Source organism: Lycium barbarum, chromosome 6 (genome assembly GCF_019175385.1).
Source record: "Lycium barbarum isolate Lr01 chromosome 6, ASM1917538v2, whole genome shotgun sequence".
Classification (NCBI taxonomy): domain Eukaryota; kingdom Viridiplantae; phylum Streptophyta; class Magnoliopsida; order Solanales; family Solanaceae; genus Lycium; species Lycium barbarum.
In genome coordinates, this window is record NC_083342.1 from 25,701,882 (window position 1) to 25,718,135 (window position 16,254).

Sequence of the window (16,254 nt, forward strand, 5' to 3'; positions counted from 1 at the left end):
AATATCATCGCCTCACAGGGCTACATCACAATATCAACATATCCGTGGCCACACACGACCAAAAACATAAAAATAAAGCGTACATACCTCATATCGTCTGCGTTTCGTCTTGGATCTCCCCCGGGGGTTGGAATAAGTATGGGTACTTGGACTTCATGCTCTCTTCTGCTTCCCAAGTCATTTCTTCCCGGTTATCATTTCGCCATAAGACTTTGACTGAAACTAGCTCTTTATTTCGGAGTCTCCGCACCTGCCTATCTAAAATAGCAATAGGCACCTCTTCATAGGTAAGTCGTTCTGTCACTTGCACATCATCTATCGGGACAATCTTGGTGGGGTCTCCAACACACTTACGGAGCATCGAAACCTGGAAAACTGGGTGGACTGATGCAAGCTCCGAAGGTAAATCCAATTCATAGGCTACCTGACCCACCTTGCGGATGATTTTTTAGGGTCCAATGTATCTGGGACTTAGCTTCCCTTTCTCACCAAATCTCATCACCCCTTTCATTAGCGACACTTTCAAGAACACCCAATCACCGGCTTGAAATTCCAAGTCTCGTCGGCGATTGTCCACATAGAACTTTTAGCGACTTTGGGCTGTCTACAAATGATCTTGGATCACCTTGACTTTTTCTATTGCTTGTTGGATCAATTCAAGGCCCATTAATTGTGCTTCTCCTATTTCGAACCATCCAATTGGAGATCTACATTTCCTCCCATATAAAGCTTCATATGGAGCCATTTGTATGCTAGAATGGTAGCTATTGTTGTATGCGAATTCAATAAGGGGTAAGTGGTCATCCCAGCTACCACCGACATCCAACACACACGCCTGTAGCATATCTTCTATGGTTTGAATAGTACGCTCGGCCTGCCCATCATTTTGCAGATGAAATGCCGTGCTAAACTTCACTTGCGTGCCCAAACCTTCTTGAAAAGACTTCCAGAACTTAGCTGTAAACTGTGCTCCTCTATCTGTGATAATAGATAATGGGATTCCATGGAGTCGCACAATTTCTTTGAGATACAACCTTGCATAGTCTTCCGCTGAATACGTAGTCTTGACTGGAAGAAAATGGGCTGCTTTCGTCAGCCTATCCACGATCACCCATTGATACGCTCAAATTACACCTATTAATGGTATAACGCCGACGTTGTCAAATATAGTAACCCAACAAGGTTGGGGTCGAATCCCACAGGGAATATGGTGTGAAAAGGTTACTAAAGTCGTAGATGCTAAGTTCTAGGTCAAATGTCTTAATCCGATGATTTTGGTAAAAGTTGGTTTTTTTTCTATAACTAATTGCTAAATTATGGTAAAAGAAACTAAGGTTTTGTCCCCGCTAGATAGGGTGTATGATCATGGGTATTGATCTTGATATACTTATAATGGACCAATATATGAATGCACTTAATCTCTATGTGAATCTCTACTATTTCCCAATAAATAAAGATTATATCTTTCTATGATTTTTCCAAATACAAGAAAGTGACCATGAAGAACGATTAATCATGCCAAGTAAATTCATCTTATTCCTAAGCGAATTTATTAAACAAAGTTTAAAGCTTTGAGTCCTTGTTAGTTATTCTTACCAACCCTAATTATTTTTCCAAATAAATTAAGGTTTATGGCTTTAATCAATGTTTGCAACCATTAATTATGAATGAAGAATGAAGAATAACTAAACCCTAATTATCCATTATGTGTATATCATTCACAAAACCCAATCACAAAACACCCATCATTGGGTTCACAACCCTAGTAAGGGAATTTAGCTACTCATGACAAAGAACAAGAAATAAGAAATTGAAGAATTCATAATTGCTTACTTTGGAATGAAAGATGAATTGATAATACTTGAATTGATGTTTGAAATCTTCAAAAACTAGAGAGTATTTGATACTCTAAGTCAAGAGAGAAAAATATAATAACTGATGTCTATTAAAAACCCTACAATGACTATTTATAGGTTTTGGAAATACAAAAGTTACAGATTTGCACTTTAGTCCCGTCGTTCCGAAATACGGTCCGTAAAGTGATTTACGGACCGTAAAGTCAGTTTACGACCCAGTCGTCCATCAGTTGTGCGTAAATTTCTTCTTTTGAAATACGGACCGTAAAGTGTTTTACGGTCCATAAATTGCCTGGTCGTATTTCAACATCCAACACTTCGACTTTCTGCCAGATGCTCAACTGGTTAAATACGTGATGGAATACGGACCGTAAACTGAAATACGGTCCGTAAACTGAGCTCGTAAATCACCATCTTCTGAACATGCCTTTCTGGTTCTGTTTTCCTTAAACACGACCATGGAATACGGCCCGTATTATAGAATACGGACCGTAAACTGCATTTACGACCTAGTTCTACACTTCAACTGTTGTCATGTCAAATCTGTTCCTTCACCTGAAAAACACTAAAAAACACGTAAAATCACATAGACTTGCTTAAAAACAAGTAAAACTTATAGTAAAAAAGCATCGATTGTGGTGTAAAATTACGCCACATCAACACCCCCAACTTAATGTCTTTGCTTGTCCTCGAGCAAGCCATACAAAACAATGACTCAATATAACACCTAGATATTATAGAATAACAGTGTCTACATTGGTTTTGACTCTGAACCACCGGCAAGCATGTTTTTCTTCAAAGGACCAACCCAATTTTCTAATTCAAAGAAATATACACAACTTAAGAACCTTATGACTAACAATGAAGCTTCAATACATGACATTACGTTATCGAGCATATTATGATGCACACAAACGCTACTTTCGGTGGTCACTTTATTTTGCTCAATTCTCATCCTTATGCCCTCACATATACCAAAGAATTTCCCAACACACATATGTACAACAAGAATGGGACGAAGATGAAAGAGAAGAGAAAAACACTCACACTCACAAAGAATTCATATCTACACATGCAAATACCATAGGCTTGCCCTTATTTTCTACGTTCTCATCCTAGGCTCGTTCGGTTATGATCACATTAGGACTTGTTTCGGCTTTTAATGTAGGCTTAGGGACGGGTTGGATACTTTTTGGGTTTTAGTGACTCACCCTCCTTGACGCTACACCTCTTTACCTTGATTCGCCTCTTTTCTTTCCAACCCCTTTATCTTCTTTCACGTTTTCAACCTCGATGTGGTTTTATTCCTATCCAACTAGCAATTCTTTTTGTGTTTCAATTTCTGATTTGATGAATTTTTTTATATATATATTATATGCAACTACCACATCGACTCTCCACTAGCAAACTCCACCGCCCCCAACATTTGTTCTCAACATCTACTTCACTTTTAATTCACCCCCAACTTAGGCGCTTTGCCTCGTCTATCTAGTAGCATCAAGGAGGGAACGGTTGCGAAGATGGGTAAATTTCACAACGGGCGAGGTTTCATTCGGCTAGCCAAGAAAAAGGTCAAAAAGGCTCAAAAAGGGAAACTAGTGATATTTTCAGCTTTTGGAGAGGCTTATTTAGGCACAGTGACTTATTCACACAAATAAATCCCAAGATCATTTCACAACCAAACTAACTTTCGGGTTTCAAACAAGACTAACCAGGCAAGTTCTAGATTATACATGCGTAAACAGAATTAAACTAGCAACTCACACACACATCAGCATAAGGACCGTAATTTTTGCACTTGTGGCCTCCTAAGTAGTCATTCATCACACACAATACCCCAATAATCACAATGCTATATAAAGAATCAATCATGTCAAACAAAAACTGTTCTAAGTATGCATTTTTCAAAATTTCCGAGGGGTCCAAAATTCTCAACAAACCACAACACGTGCCAACAGTTACACAGTAACACCAAATAAGTCAAAATTATTCTACTCAACCTAAGCAACACCCTAAACATGCCAGTTTCAACAAAATAAACCCCCCTCAGAAAAAGAACTCTGGCAAAGAAAAGCCGAGGGGGTTCCTAAACACATATTTACACTACCCTACTATCAAATAGTCCCACCCCAAACTAAAGAATCAAGCACTGTCTCAGTGCTTCAATTATAAGAATGAGGGAAAAGAAATGGTACCTTGGTGCTGTGAGCACCTCATGACTGGCACGCCGCATCTGGCGGTTGACTTGAGGACTCTTCTGGTTGGCGCTGCGGCTCAACTAATGATTGAAAGATCGCCTGCTGCAGTTCCTTCTTTTCTGTCTTCTGTAATCTCAAGGCCAACTCCTCTGGGTCCTCAGATGACTCACGGACCCTCTTTCCCATATCAAGACCAAAAGGTCCGGCATCCTCCGCCTCCTCGTCAGACTCCAGCAGATCCAGCACCTTAAACGTGGTAGGCAAAATGGCACGTGGTGCTAGTACTGGTGCAGCTACCATCCCTTGCACCTTGAGTGTCTCAAGCTCTTTTTTCAGCTTCTCCAACTCACTCCTCAATGAACTAGACTCCCCACCGGGTGTGTATGCTCTCGAGTCAACAATCTCGCCTCAAACCTGTCTATTCTAGCTTGATACACCTCATGCTTTTTCTCAAACTCCGCACGGATATCAATGGTCACCTCAGTAACCAGCTGCTGCACTATTCTCACCACTTTCGGCCTGAATTGTTGCAAGATTTTGTCTACTTGCCTTTCGGTCCGCACCGCTTTGACTGCAATCTGGCTGTAGTTAGCACGACTGAAGTGCAGCAACCCCAGATCTGGATCAGCAAGTTCGGCTGTCACAGCGGCAGTGGATAACCCCGAAGGAGGGCCTTGTGTGGCCGGAGGTGGTGGTGGAGGTCGTGCCTCAGAAATACCCAGTGTGGCTGCAGCAGCCTGTGTATCGACAGTCTCTGGAACCCCTGTCGTGGGAGCCTCAGGCCCAGTAGTAGCAGCACCAAAATCGAACCCTACTGGATCAGTCCCATAAGCACGGCTCGGACTCAACTCCAACTGAGTGTCGTCGTCATCGCCGGACTGATCCTCCTCTCGGTCCTTTTTTCTTATCACCTTATTTTTTCTCCAATCCCCTACATGTGCAGCTGTGATGGTACCGTCCCAATCTGGAAGCTGAAATATCCTTGCCCGTCGACACAATTTCCATGATAAGACACGGAAAGACCATGTTTTGGTTGGGCTTGTGTGCCCGCACATGCAGCTCCTCATCTATTAACTCGCCAATATCCATCGGGTACCTTGACATGAAGGAGGCAATAGTTACTGCCTGACTGGTGGACAGGGTATTATCTGCCTGGGTTGGCGTGATTCTGTACCGCAACAACGTCCACCAGAATTTAGCCTCTGTGGACAAACAACTTTTAGTTATCTTGACTTTCCCATCATTAGTCCATTTTTGCTCATGTGGCTCAGATGTGATAAGTTCCGCAGTCCATTCCCTGACGGATTTCTTGTCCTTCCTGTCTCGTTTGTCTAGGAACAGGCTTAGATCAGTAGGAGCCACAAAATCATCACCAAACAGGACCCGGTTGATGGCTTTGGAGGAAATATCAACCAGGGAGTTCCGGACCGTCACATTTTTCAGCATGGGAATCTGATGCCAAGAAAGACTCGGCTTCTTCATCGACATCAGGCCGGCCCCATATGATGCATAGAACTCCGGCACAATATGCGGAGTATACTCTCCCGGCTCATGAGTGAACGCATCTAACTTGTACCCTTTGATGGTATCATCCAGCTGTGGATGAGCTGAAATACCATCGAAAATCAGCCGCCGTTCTTCAAATATTTTCCGCGACAGCTGTCCCCCAGTTTCGGTCCCGGCCATCCATTGGTCATACAATTTCTTTGACCCTTTTACCGAGAACCGCAGCTTTTCTTCCTCCAGCCGTTTGGTCTGGAAGGCCAGTTTTCGACCCTTAGGAGGCGTACCATCATCCGGATCATTATCATCACTAGGCCCCGCTGAGTCACTCTCCGGATCCGTTGGGGTGGCTGCCCCCCTGCTTGATGCTTCCGCGTCAGAATCCCCCTCTTCAGACTGGGAGGCTACTGACGTAGATTTGGACGGGGTCATAGGTGATGGATGTGATGGTGTTGCCGCTGTGTCTTGTGTGGGGGCCCCCCTAACCTTTGGTGGTGGTATCACCTCGGCGTACTTGGATCCTGATTGTTCCCCTTCCGAATTTGAAGGTTCATCTATCAACCTTGAATCCGAGCGCACTTTCTTTCTTTTGCCCGTGCTTTGGGCCCCCGCTTTCTTTGCGTTCCTTTTCTGACCCATTCCTGCAAAAGACAACAGCATTTTAGTTACCATGGAACACCCAATCAAAGATAAGGCAACTTGACTGTGCACAGATTCTATGTTCTATCTGTGGTCGTAAACACAAAAGATGGACCGTAAACTGATTTACGGTCCGTAAAGTGCGATCGTAAACTGCAGTTTTCTTTAGGGACATTCTTTTCCTTTATAATATGCTTAAATACGGACCGTAAACTGAAATACGGTCCATAAAGTACGATCGTGTTTCGCATCACAGGCAGATACATGTTCTAATTTTAGGATTTCATTTCACATCTCAATTTCACATTGTGTTGGGGTTTAGGCTACTCAGACTTCACCTATTTTTCTACCAATTTTCTGAATTCCCGCAAAAATCAAGCTATTGGTAGGCATACCAAAACTTCAAAATCTGAATTTTAAAGTATGGAATGCCCTCCAACCCATTTGGGTTTTATTAACACTGACCCACGAGAAATTGAAAGAATTTAATACATCTATCCCCTTACAAGATCATCAACCAAGGTAAACAAACACTTAATTTCACAAACCCAGCCTAAACAATCACTTACCACCAAGTTCAAATTCACAGATATAAAAGAAGAATGGGGAGTGTCAATCATACCTTTCAATGATGAACCACAGAGCACTGTAAGCCCAGATTTTGAGAGAACACGACTTGAATAACAAACAATTTTAAACCTAGGGCAGAGGGGGTACGAATATTTGGTGAGATGGGTAGTATTTATGGTGGTTAGGAGATGGAAGATGATGTGATGGGAAGATGGAAGATGATGGGTGATGATGGGTGATCGTGGGAATGATCGTTTCAGTTGAAGCAAAATTAATGGAGGGAAGTTTAATGGGTGTAATGTTTTAATGGAGGGAATGATCGTGGTTTTCAGCCCTTATTTAAAACGCTGTAATGTTTTAAATCGTGCCTCATTCATTTTTTTTTAATTTCTAAATTCGGTCCGTAAATTTGTTTACGACCCGTATTTAGATAGGTTGATGAGGGCAGAACACTGTAATGTCTCATGGTAGTTTACGATCAGGTTTACGGGCCGTATTGTGAAATACGGTCCGTCCTCCATGGTCGTAAACTAGCGTATTACATTACAGTACTTACTGTTACGTGACATTGTTAAATACGTCCTGGTTTACAGTCCGTATTGTGGAATACGGTCCGTAAACTACAGGTGTATTTTGCAATGTTACGAGATAGTTTCTAACAACTGAACTTACTTGCTTTTCAGCAATAATTTCTGCAACATATCCCTGCACCAAAACAACCATTACCTTATATGTAATAAAAAAACAAAAGAAAAATAAACATTACACTTGGGTCGCCTCCCAAGAAGCGCCTGATTTAACGTCGCGGCACAACGGTGGTGCCCATTCACTCCTTATCTTGGTACACCAGATCATTGTTCGTTCCGAGGTGTTTCAACCTGTAGCGATCAACAATCCTATCCTCCGAAATCATTCCGTGATAGTGCTTCAATCTCTGCCCATTCACCTTAAATGTACGAGTACCATCTCCGGACTTCAATTCAACCGCTCCATGGGGTGAAGCACCTACCACCTCAAATGAACCCGACCACCTGGATTTAAGCTTACCCGGTAGCAACTTCAGCCGAGAGTTAAACAGTAATACAGAGTCACCCTTGTAGAACTCTCGCTTCAGAATCTTCTGGTCATGGTATTGCTTCATCCTTTCTTTATAAAGGGCTGCACTCTCATATGCCTGGTACCGAAATTCATCCATCTCATTTAATTGAAACAACCACAACTTGGTTGCTTCCTCCCAATCCATATTCAGTTTCTTCAGAGCCCACATAGCATTGTGTTCAAGTTCAACCGGCAAGTGACAAGCTTTCCCGAATAGAAGCTTGAAGGGTGAAGTCCCAATTGGAGTCTTGAAAGCAGTCCGGTATGCCCATAGAGCATCATCGAGCTTGCAGGCCCAATCAGTTCTATTGGCATTCACTGTCTTTGCTAGAATATTTTTGATCTGCCTATTGGACACTTCAACCTGTCCACTTGTCTGCGGGTGATAAGGCGTCGTCACCCTATGTTTTACACCATATTACTCCATCAGTCCCGCGAATGCTCTATTGCAAAAGTGGGATCCACCATCGCTGATTATCGCCCTCGGAGTACCAAAACGAGTAAATATGTTCTTCTTAAGGAACCCCATCACACGCTTGGCCTCATTATTAGGCAAAGCAACCGCTTCTACCCATTTTGATACATAGTCCACAACAACCAAGATGTATTTCATGCCACCCGAACTCACAAAGGGTCCCATAAAGTCAATCCCCCAGACATCAAACACTTCTACCTCCATACCAAAATTCATAGGCATCTCTTGCCTTCTGCCGATATTCCCTTGCCTTTGACATTGATCACAGGACCGCACCAATAGATTAGCATCGTGAAAAATAGTCGGCCAGTAATAGCCGCACTCAAGTACCTTAGCTGCAGTCCGGTTTCCGCTAGGATGACCCCCAACAGGAGAGTCATGGCATGCCTTTAGAATCGCCATCACTTCAGTTTCCGGAACACAACGCCGAATGATGTTATCAGCGCATGCTCGGAATAAATAAGGCTCATCCCAATAGTACTGTCGAGCATCCTGCAAGAATTTCTTCTTTTGGTAGGCCTTGATATCATTGGGAACTATACCGGTTACCAAATAATTGGGAATATCAGCATACCATGGTGCTACCTCCATTGACACAGCCAACACCCTTTCGTCAGGAAAAGCATCATCGATATCAAGCTCATCAGAAGGTCTCCCAGCTTCTTCAAGCCGAGAGAGATGGTCAGCCACCTGGTTTTCAGTGCCCTTTCGGTCCTTTACCTAAAAATCACACTCTTGCAGCAATAGCACCCATCTGATCAGTCGCGACTTTGCTTCCTTCTTTGCCATGAGGTATCTCAAGGCTGCATGATCAGTATAAACCACAACTTTGGTCCCCAACAAGTAGGCCCGAAATTTCTCGAAAGCAAACACAATGGCAAGCACCTCTTGCTCCGTCACTGTGTAATTCATCTGTGCAGCATTGAGTGTTCTGCTAGCATAATAGATCGGGTGCATAATTTTATTGTGCCTCTGCCCAAGCACAGCACCTTTTGCAAAACCAATAGCATCACACATCAGTTCAAATGGTAGGGACCAATCAGGAGCAACAATAATAGGAGCCGTAGTGAGACGCTCTTTTAACTCCTCAAACGCCTTCTGGCACTTATCATCAAACACAAATTTAGCCTTTTTTTCAAGAAGATTGCACAATGGATTGGCAATTTTTGAGAAATCTTTGATGTAGCGCCTGTAGAACCCAACATGTCCCAAGAAACTTCGGACACCTTTGACTGAGATAGGTGGAGGAAGTTTTGCAATCACATCAATTTTTGCTTGATCGACCTCGATTCCCTTTTCAGAGATTTTGTGACCGAGGACGATTCCTTCCTTCACCATGAAATGACACTTCTCCCAGTTTAGCACCAGATTGGTCTCCTCACACCTTTTTAGCACTTGACCTAGATAGCCAAGACAATCTTCAAATTAATCACCCACCACAGAAAAATCATCCATGAACACCTCCAAGAAATCCTCTACCATGTCAGAGAAGATTGACATCATGCACCTCTGAAAAGTGTCTGGTGCATTACACAAACCAAACGGCATCCGGCTGAATGCAAATGTCCCATAAGGACAAGTAAAAGTGGTCTTCTCCTGATCCTCCAAAGCGATGTTGATCTGATTGTAGCCCGAATAACTATCAAGGAAACAATAGCAGGAACGCCCTGCCAACCTATCAAGCATCTGATCAATGAAGGGCATAGGGAAATGGTCCTTGCAAGTGGCTGTATTGAGATTGCAATAGTCCGTGCAAACTCTCCATCCGGTGACAGTTCTGGTCGGGATCAACTCATTATTAGCATTCGGCACAACAGTGATGCCGCCCTTCTTAGGAACACATTGGACCGGGCTCACCCATTTACTATCAGCAATTGGGTAAACCACGCCCGCATCCATCTATTTGATGATCTCTTTCTTGACGACCTCTTGCATATTTTCGTTCAGTCGCCTCTGATGCTCTACACTCAGTTTTCTACCTTCCTCCAAATGAATTTTGTGTTCACAGATACTAGACGGAATACCTCGAATGTGTGCTATGGTCCAACCAATAGCACGCCTATACTCCCTCAATACCTCCAAAAGCTGCAAAATTTGCTCCTCAGTCAATAGGGCTTAAACAATCATCGGTAATGTATTGTCCGGACCAAGGAACTCATATCTCAGATGTGATGGGAGCTGCTTAAGCTCCAACTTAGGTGGCTCAATGATCGAAGGCTTTGCTGGAGGAGTTGTTCTATTTTCCAGATCAAGATTCAGCTTCTTTGGGTGGTATGTGTATGAGCCCAGCCCAACAAGTGAATTAACTGTCTCCACATAGCCTTCCATGTCTTCAGCATCGAAATTCATAAGAATACCAGCTAAAGCCTCACCCAAGCTCTCTTCTAACATCTTGAACTCCACTGCTTCATCAACAACATCGAATGAATCAATTACCGAAATATTCTCGTAAGCACTTGGTAACTTCATCCCTTTGCTAGCCTGAAAAGTCACTTCTTCATTGTTGACTCGGAACTTGATTTCATTTTTCTCCGAATCCATCAGAGCCCTCCATGTAGCAAGGAAAGGTCTCCCCAGAATGATAGGAATGTCCTGATCAACAGCACAGTCAAGAATCACAAAATCAGCGGGTAACATAAAATGACCAACCCGCACAATTACATCATCAACCACCCTAACAGGTCTTTTGATAGAGCTATCAGCCATCTGCAATCTCATTGTAGTTGGCCTTGGCATCCCCATACCGGATTGTTTATATATAGCAAGGGGCATCAAATTTATACTCGCCCCATTATCACACAAAGCACGAGAAAAATCATGGTGCCCAATAGAACAAGGAATGGTGAATGCCCCAAGATCTCCCTTTTTCTGCACAGTTGTAGTTGAAATGGTGGAACTCACAGTGTGAATCAAACTCACGGTTTCATGCTGTACCATTTTCTTCTTGGTCAGTAGATCCTTCAAATATTTCACAAAATCGGGCATCTCCTTGTCACGACCCGACTCGGGACCGCGACGAGCACCTGGTGCTAGCCCACCCGAGCACCCTCTTAGCTTACTCTTATACTTACATCTAGGTGAGCCACATAATTATACATACATTTCCATTCATTCGTCAACTAGTCCTAATTGGACAACAGTACATTTATATCACCATAGGCATCTATGCCACATCAATGTACATGGGCCAACGTGGCCGACAAAATGATACACCAAACATAGGCCGCAAGTCCGGACATGTCTAACCATATACACAAGACTACGAGCCTCTAGGAAGAGTATAACACATCACATGAGCGGGACAGGACCCCGCTATGCCCATAATTATATACACAAAAGAATAAGTACCCAAAAGCTATGGCTCCGAAGGAAATAGAGCTCCGCTATGTAATCTCTGAATAAGCAGCTATGGATCAAGTCTGTCTCCCTGTGCACCTACGGGCATAACACATCGTCCACAAACAAAAGGACGTCAGTACGAAGAATGTACCGAGTATGTAAAGCATGATTAACATCAATATAGAAGCATCATAGACAATATATGAAGTGGCATAGGAGGGAAGACAATAGTATCATCGTCATGGCACTTACCTGCCTTTCATAGGAACTTTTCATTTCTCATGCGTATTTCATAATAGTGTTCGTATTCGTATACATGCCCCTATTCGCATTCATATACATAGTCTTTTCACATTCATATTCATATTATATACATAGCCATACACTTATATACATACATAGCGTACCCGACCATAAGGTTCGGTGATTCATACATACTTGACCAACCAAGGCTCAATGTTATTTCTACCTGGCCCTACCAAGGCTTCAGAGTTATCCGTACCATCTGCAGATGTGTGTGCGCGTTACGTAATCATATACATACATATATATATACATCCATATACATATATTCTACCCGACATTATAAGCTCGGGGTGTCATTATAGCCCTTCATAGGAACATGTGAATATAATAGCCCGTAGGAACTTTTAGCATCATTATTATTATCATCGTCATCACTATCATCATCGTTTTCGCTACATCTCTATCTTATGCTTACTCGTCAATGGGGTGCGTAGTACATTCGTAGCACATATCGAGGGTCGTGAGCTTATGAGCTCGGAGTGTCAATCACTTGAATACAACATACTCATATAGAGGATTTAAGAGTTTGGCCAAGGAAGCATGCCTTATGAAAGAAGGGTTAGCCTTACCTACCTTTTCGTCGGACTATTCTACACTTGCACGCTTCCTTCCAATGCTAGCGTCTATACCTTCATTAATATCATAACAATGGCCATTAGTCATTCACGTTATCCACATTATTTAGATTCCTTAATTTGCCTCTAATTCACCCATATTCATGGTCATAACATCCAACTTCGCCTATTCGTCTAAAGTGTCTAGTTCTTGATCTTAGTACCATTTATAATGCATTCATATCACAACACAACAACATTCATGATTCAATTCCAACTATTCCACAAAATGTCACTATTCATCATTCATGACCTACTTGACCATATTTTCTACAATCCATGTATTCCAACTCTTCAATACCTTAAACATCATGTAAAAATCATGAATCTTACCTTAGAAGTTGTAGGAACAAGCTTCGGTTAATAATACTCCACTTTGAGCAAAACCCTAGTTTTTCTCCATTTGCATTTCTTGACTTGAATGGTATTTAATGGCTTGCTTACACTTGCTTCACTTGTTTATGTTGTTGGTGGCTTATAGTCCTTGAAAACTTATGAAATAAATGTAGAGAGATAATTCTAGAGAGAAGTGGTGTAGTGTAGAAATGAAATAAACAAGTCTTGGCCCTTATATTTAATGAACTGAAAATCTGTGCTGGGGTGAACAGTGGTCGTCCATGGAGGTTTACGGTCCGTATTTCAGTTTACGGACCGTCCCTCGTGGTCGTCTTTAACCTTAAGCAGCGCCAGAAACTTTAGGCTGCATGCATGGTGATTTACGACCATGGTTTACGGGCCGTAAATCACTTTACAGTCCGTCCTCCTGGTCATATTTTACCATTTCTCCACAGGGCAGAAAGTTGAAGCCTTGCATGGCAGTTTACGACCTTCCAGTTTACGGACCGTATACCAGTTTACGGTCCGTATTTTGCACTTTCCGACCACTGGGCAGTTTTGCCAACTTTCAACTTTTCAAATTTCTCGACTTTTCATTCTAATCATTCTCGTCCATTTACGCACATTGCTCATAAAACATTATACACTCGCACTCCTCGCACATATCACTAGTTCGTTCACTTGCGTATCAATGGGAAATTTTTCGAGGTGTAACACTCCTTGACAGCTTCCAAAAAGGGAAAATTTAGAGATAACTGCTTCAGCTGATCATAAAACTTCTCAAACTTAGCATCTTCCTTCTTCTTTACCAACCTTTGAGGAAAGGGAGGTTTAGATTTGAATAGCTGCATCAAAGGGCGGAGAGCCCCTTTCACAACCTACTTACTTGTGTCATCAGCTTCTTTCACCATCTCTGGAATATCAACAACCTTCTTGTCAGTAGGAATCTCATCGGCAATAATGGGTGTTTCAGACTGCACCTCATCCTCTTCATCTATTTGCTCAAGATCAATCACCTTCTCAGCAGCCCCCTGGAGTGTTTTACCACTCCTAGTAGTGATGGCAAACACACAGTCTACACCGCCTCGGAAGTCCTCCCTTTTTAGGAGGGTACTGCTCTCTAGAAATATCCCTGATCTGCGACTCAAGCTTCTGAATAGCCACTGTATGGGAACCCACTGTTTCTGTCAGCCCAGATAAAGTCCTTTCAGACTTAGATTGATTTGCTAGAATCTTCTCAAGCATTTCTTCAACCTTCGAACTACCCTGCTCTATTGACTGCCCTTTTGGTGGTATATAAGGATTGGAACTCTTGTTCCCAAAGTTGTTGCTGTTGTTGTAGCTACCTTGGTTCGCACCACCATAATTATTGTTGTAGTTCCCAGAGTTGTTGTAAGCACCTTGACCTTGTTGAGGTCTCCATTGATTCTGATTCTGATTTGATAGCCACCTTGGTAATTCTGTCTTTGATAACCCCCTTAATAGTTATTAACAAAATTTGCGTCCTCAACCTGCATAGGTGGCCCATCAAGGAACGGACCATCTTGAGCATGGTACATCCCTTTTGGCAAAATTGTATCATCCTCACAAACCCTTACCTTCTTGATTTGAGATTCATTAAACTTCTTCGTCAGCAAGGAAATGTTTGTTGCAAGTTCTGCCAATGTTTGCTGGGTTTCTTGAGTCTCCTTCACTATATTCTGGATCATAGCACTACCATACGGTACCACATCAACACTTTTTGAGTGCCAAGCCTGATTATGAGTTGTCAGCTTGTTGAGTATGGTGGTCACTCGTCGGAAGGTCTTGTTCATAAAACAACCATCAGCTGCATTGTTAGCTACTGACTGTGTTATTGGATCTAACCCTCGGTAGAACTTCTCCATCAATATATTTTCCGGAAAACCATGATTCGGGCTCTTCTGCAAATATTCCTTGAATCTCTCCCAGACTTCATATAATTGTTCCCCCGGTCGCTGCTTAAACTCATAAATATTGTCACGAATTTCAGCCTTCTTGCTAGGGGGGTATCATTTTGTAAGAAAAGCAGTCACCATCTCTGCCCACGAAGTAATTGAATTTCTGGGCAGTTTCTCGAATCATGTTCGTGCCTCTCCAGCTAAGGAATATTTGAATAACCTCAACCCAATAGCATCTTGTGGAACATTGTTCTGGATGTGATTAGCACACACATCCACAAAATTCTGCAAATGACGTTGAGGGTCATTCTCGGTAGAGTTCCGAAAGTACCCCTCAAGCTTCAACAGCTGGTATATAGAAGAGTCAATTTTCACAGTAGCAGCTCCAACTCGAGGCTGAACAATAGCAGATGCATAGTCCTCCTCGGGAACAAGATCAGCGAAAATATTCTCATCATCAGATTCATTCGCCTGATTGTTCAACCGATTCCCCTGGTTACCAGCACGTTGATTTTGCTGATTCTGATTCATGTTCACCTGGTTTAGACAGAGTAGCAAACAAGGTGTGATGGAATAAGCAAAAGACTTCAATCAAAGCAAACACTGTTTAGTAATTTCAAAACCGTATTCCCCGGCAACGGCACCAAAATTTGATATGCTCAAATTACACCTATTAATGGTATAACACGGACGTTGTCAAATATAGTAACCCAACAAGGTTGGGGTCGAATCCCACAGGGAATATGGTGTGAAAAGGTTACTAAAGTCGTAGATGCTAAGTTCTAGGTCTAATGTCTTAATCCGATGATTTTGGTAAAAGTTGGTTTTTTTTCTATAACTAATTGCTAAACTACTGCTTTGAAGGAAACTTATGGTAAAAGAAACTAAGGTTGTGTCCCCGCTAGATATGGTGTATGATCATGGGTATTGATCTTGATATACTTATAATGGACCAATATATGAATGCACTTAATCTCTATGTGAATCTCTACTATTTCCCAATAAATAAAGATTATGTCTTTCTATGATTTTTCCAAATATAAGAAAGTGACCATGAAGAACAATTAATCATGCCAAGTAAATTCATCTTATTCCTAAGTGAATTTATTAAACAAAGTTTAAAGCTTTGAGTCCTTGTTAGTTATTCTGACCAACCCTAATTATTTTCCCAAATAAATTAAGGTTTATGGCTTTAATCAATGTTTGCAATCATTAATTATGAATGAAGAATGAAGAATAACTAAACCCCAATAATCCATTATGTGTATATCATTCATAAAACCCAATCACAAAACACCCATCATTGAGTTCACAACCCTAGTAAGGGAATTTAGCTACTCATGACAAAGAACAAGAAATAAGAAATTGAAGAATTCATAATTGATTACTTTGGAATGAAAG

The 16,254-nt window shown here is 42.0% G+C and overlaps 1 non-coding gene across 1 annotated transcript; it reads left to right on the top strand.

The window, feature by feature from the left end:
• The first annotated feature begins 14,836 nt into the window (after positions 1-14,836).
• On the top strand, positions 14,837-14,942 carry LOC132600968 (small nucleolar RNA R71). Its single transcript, XR_009567423.1, has one exon. It is a non-coding gene; the product is annotated as a small nucleolar RNA R71 (small nucleolar RNA).
• Positions 14,943-16,254: the final 1,312 nt, after the last annotated feature.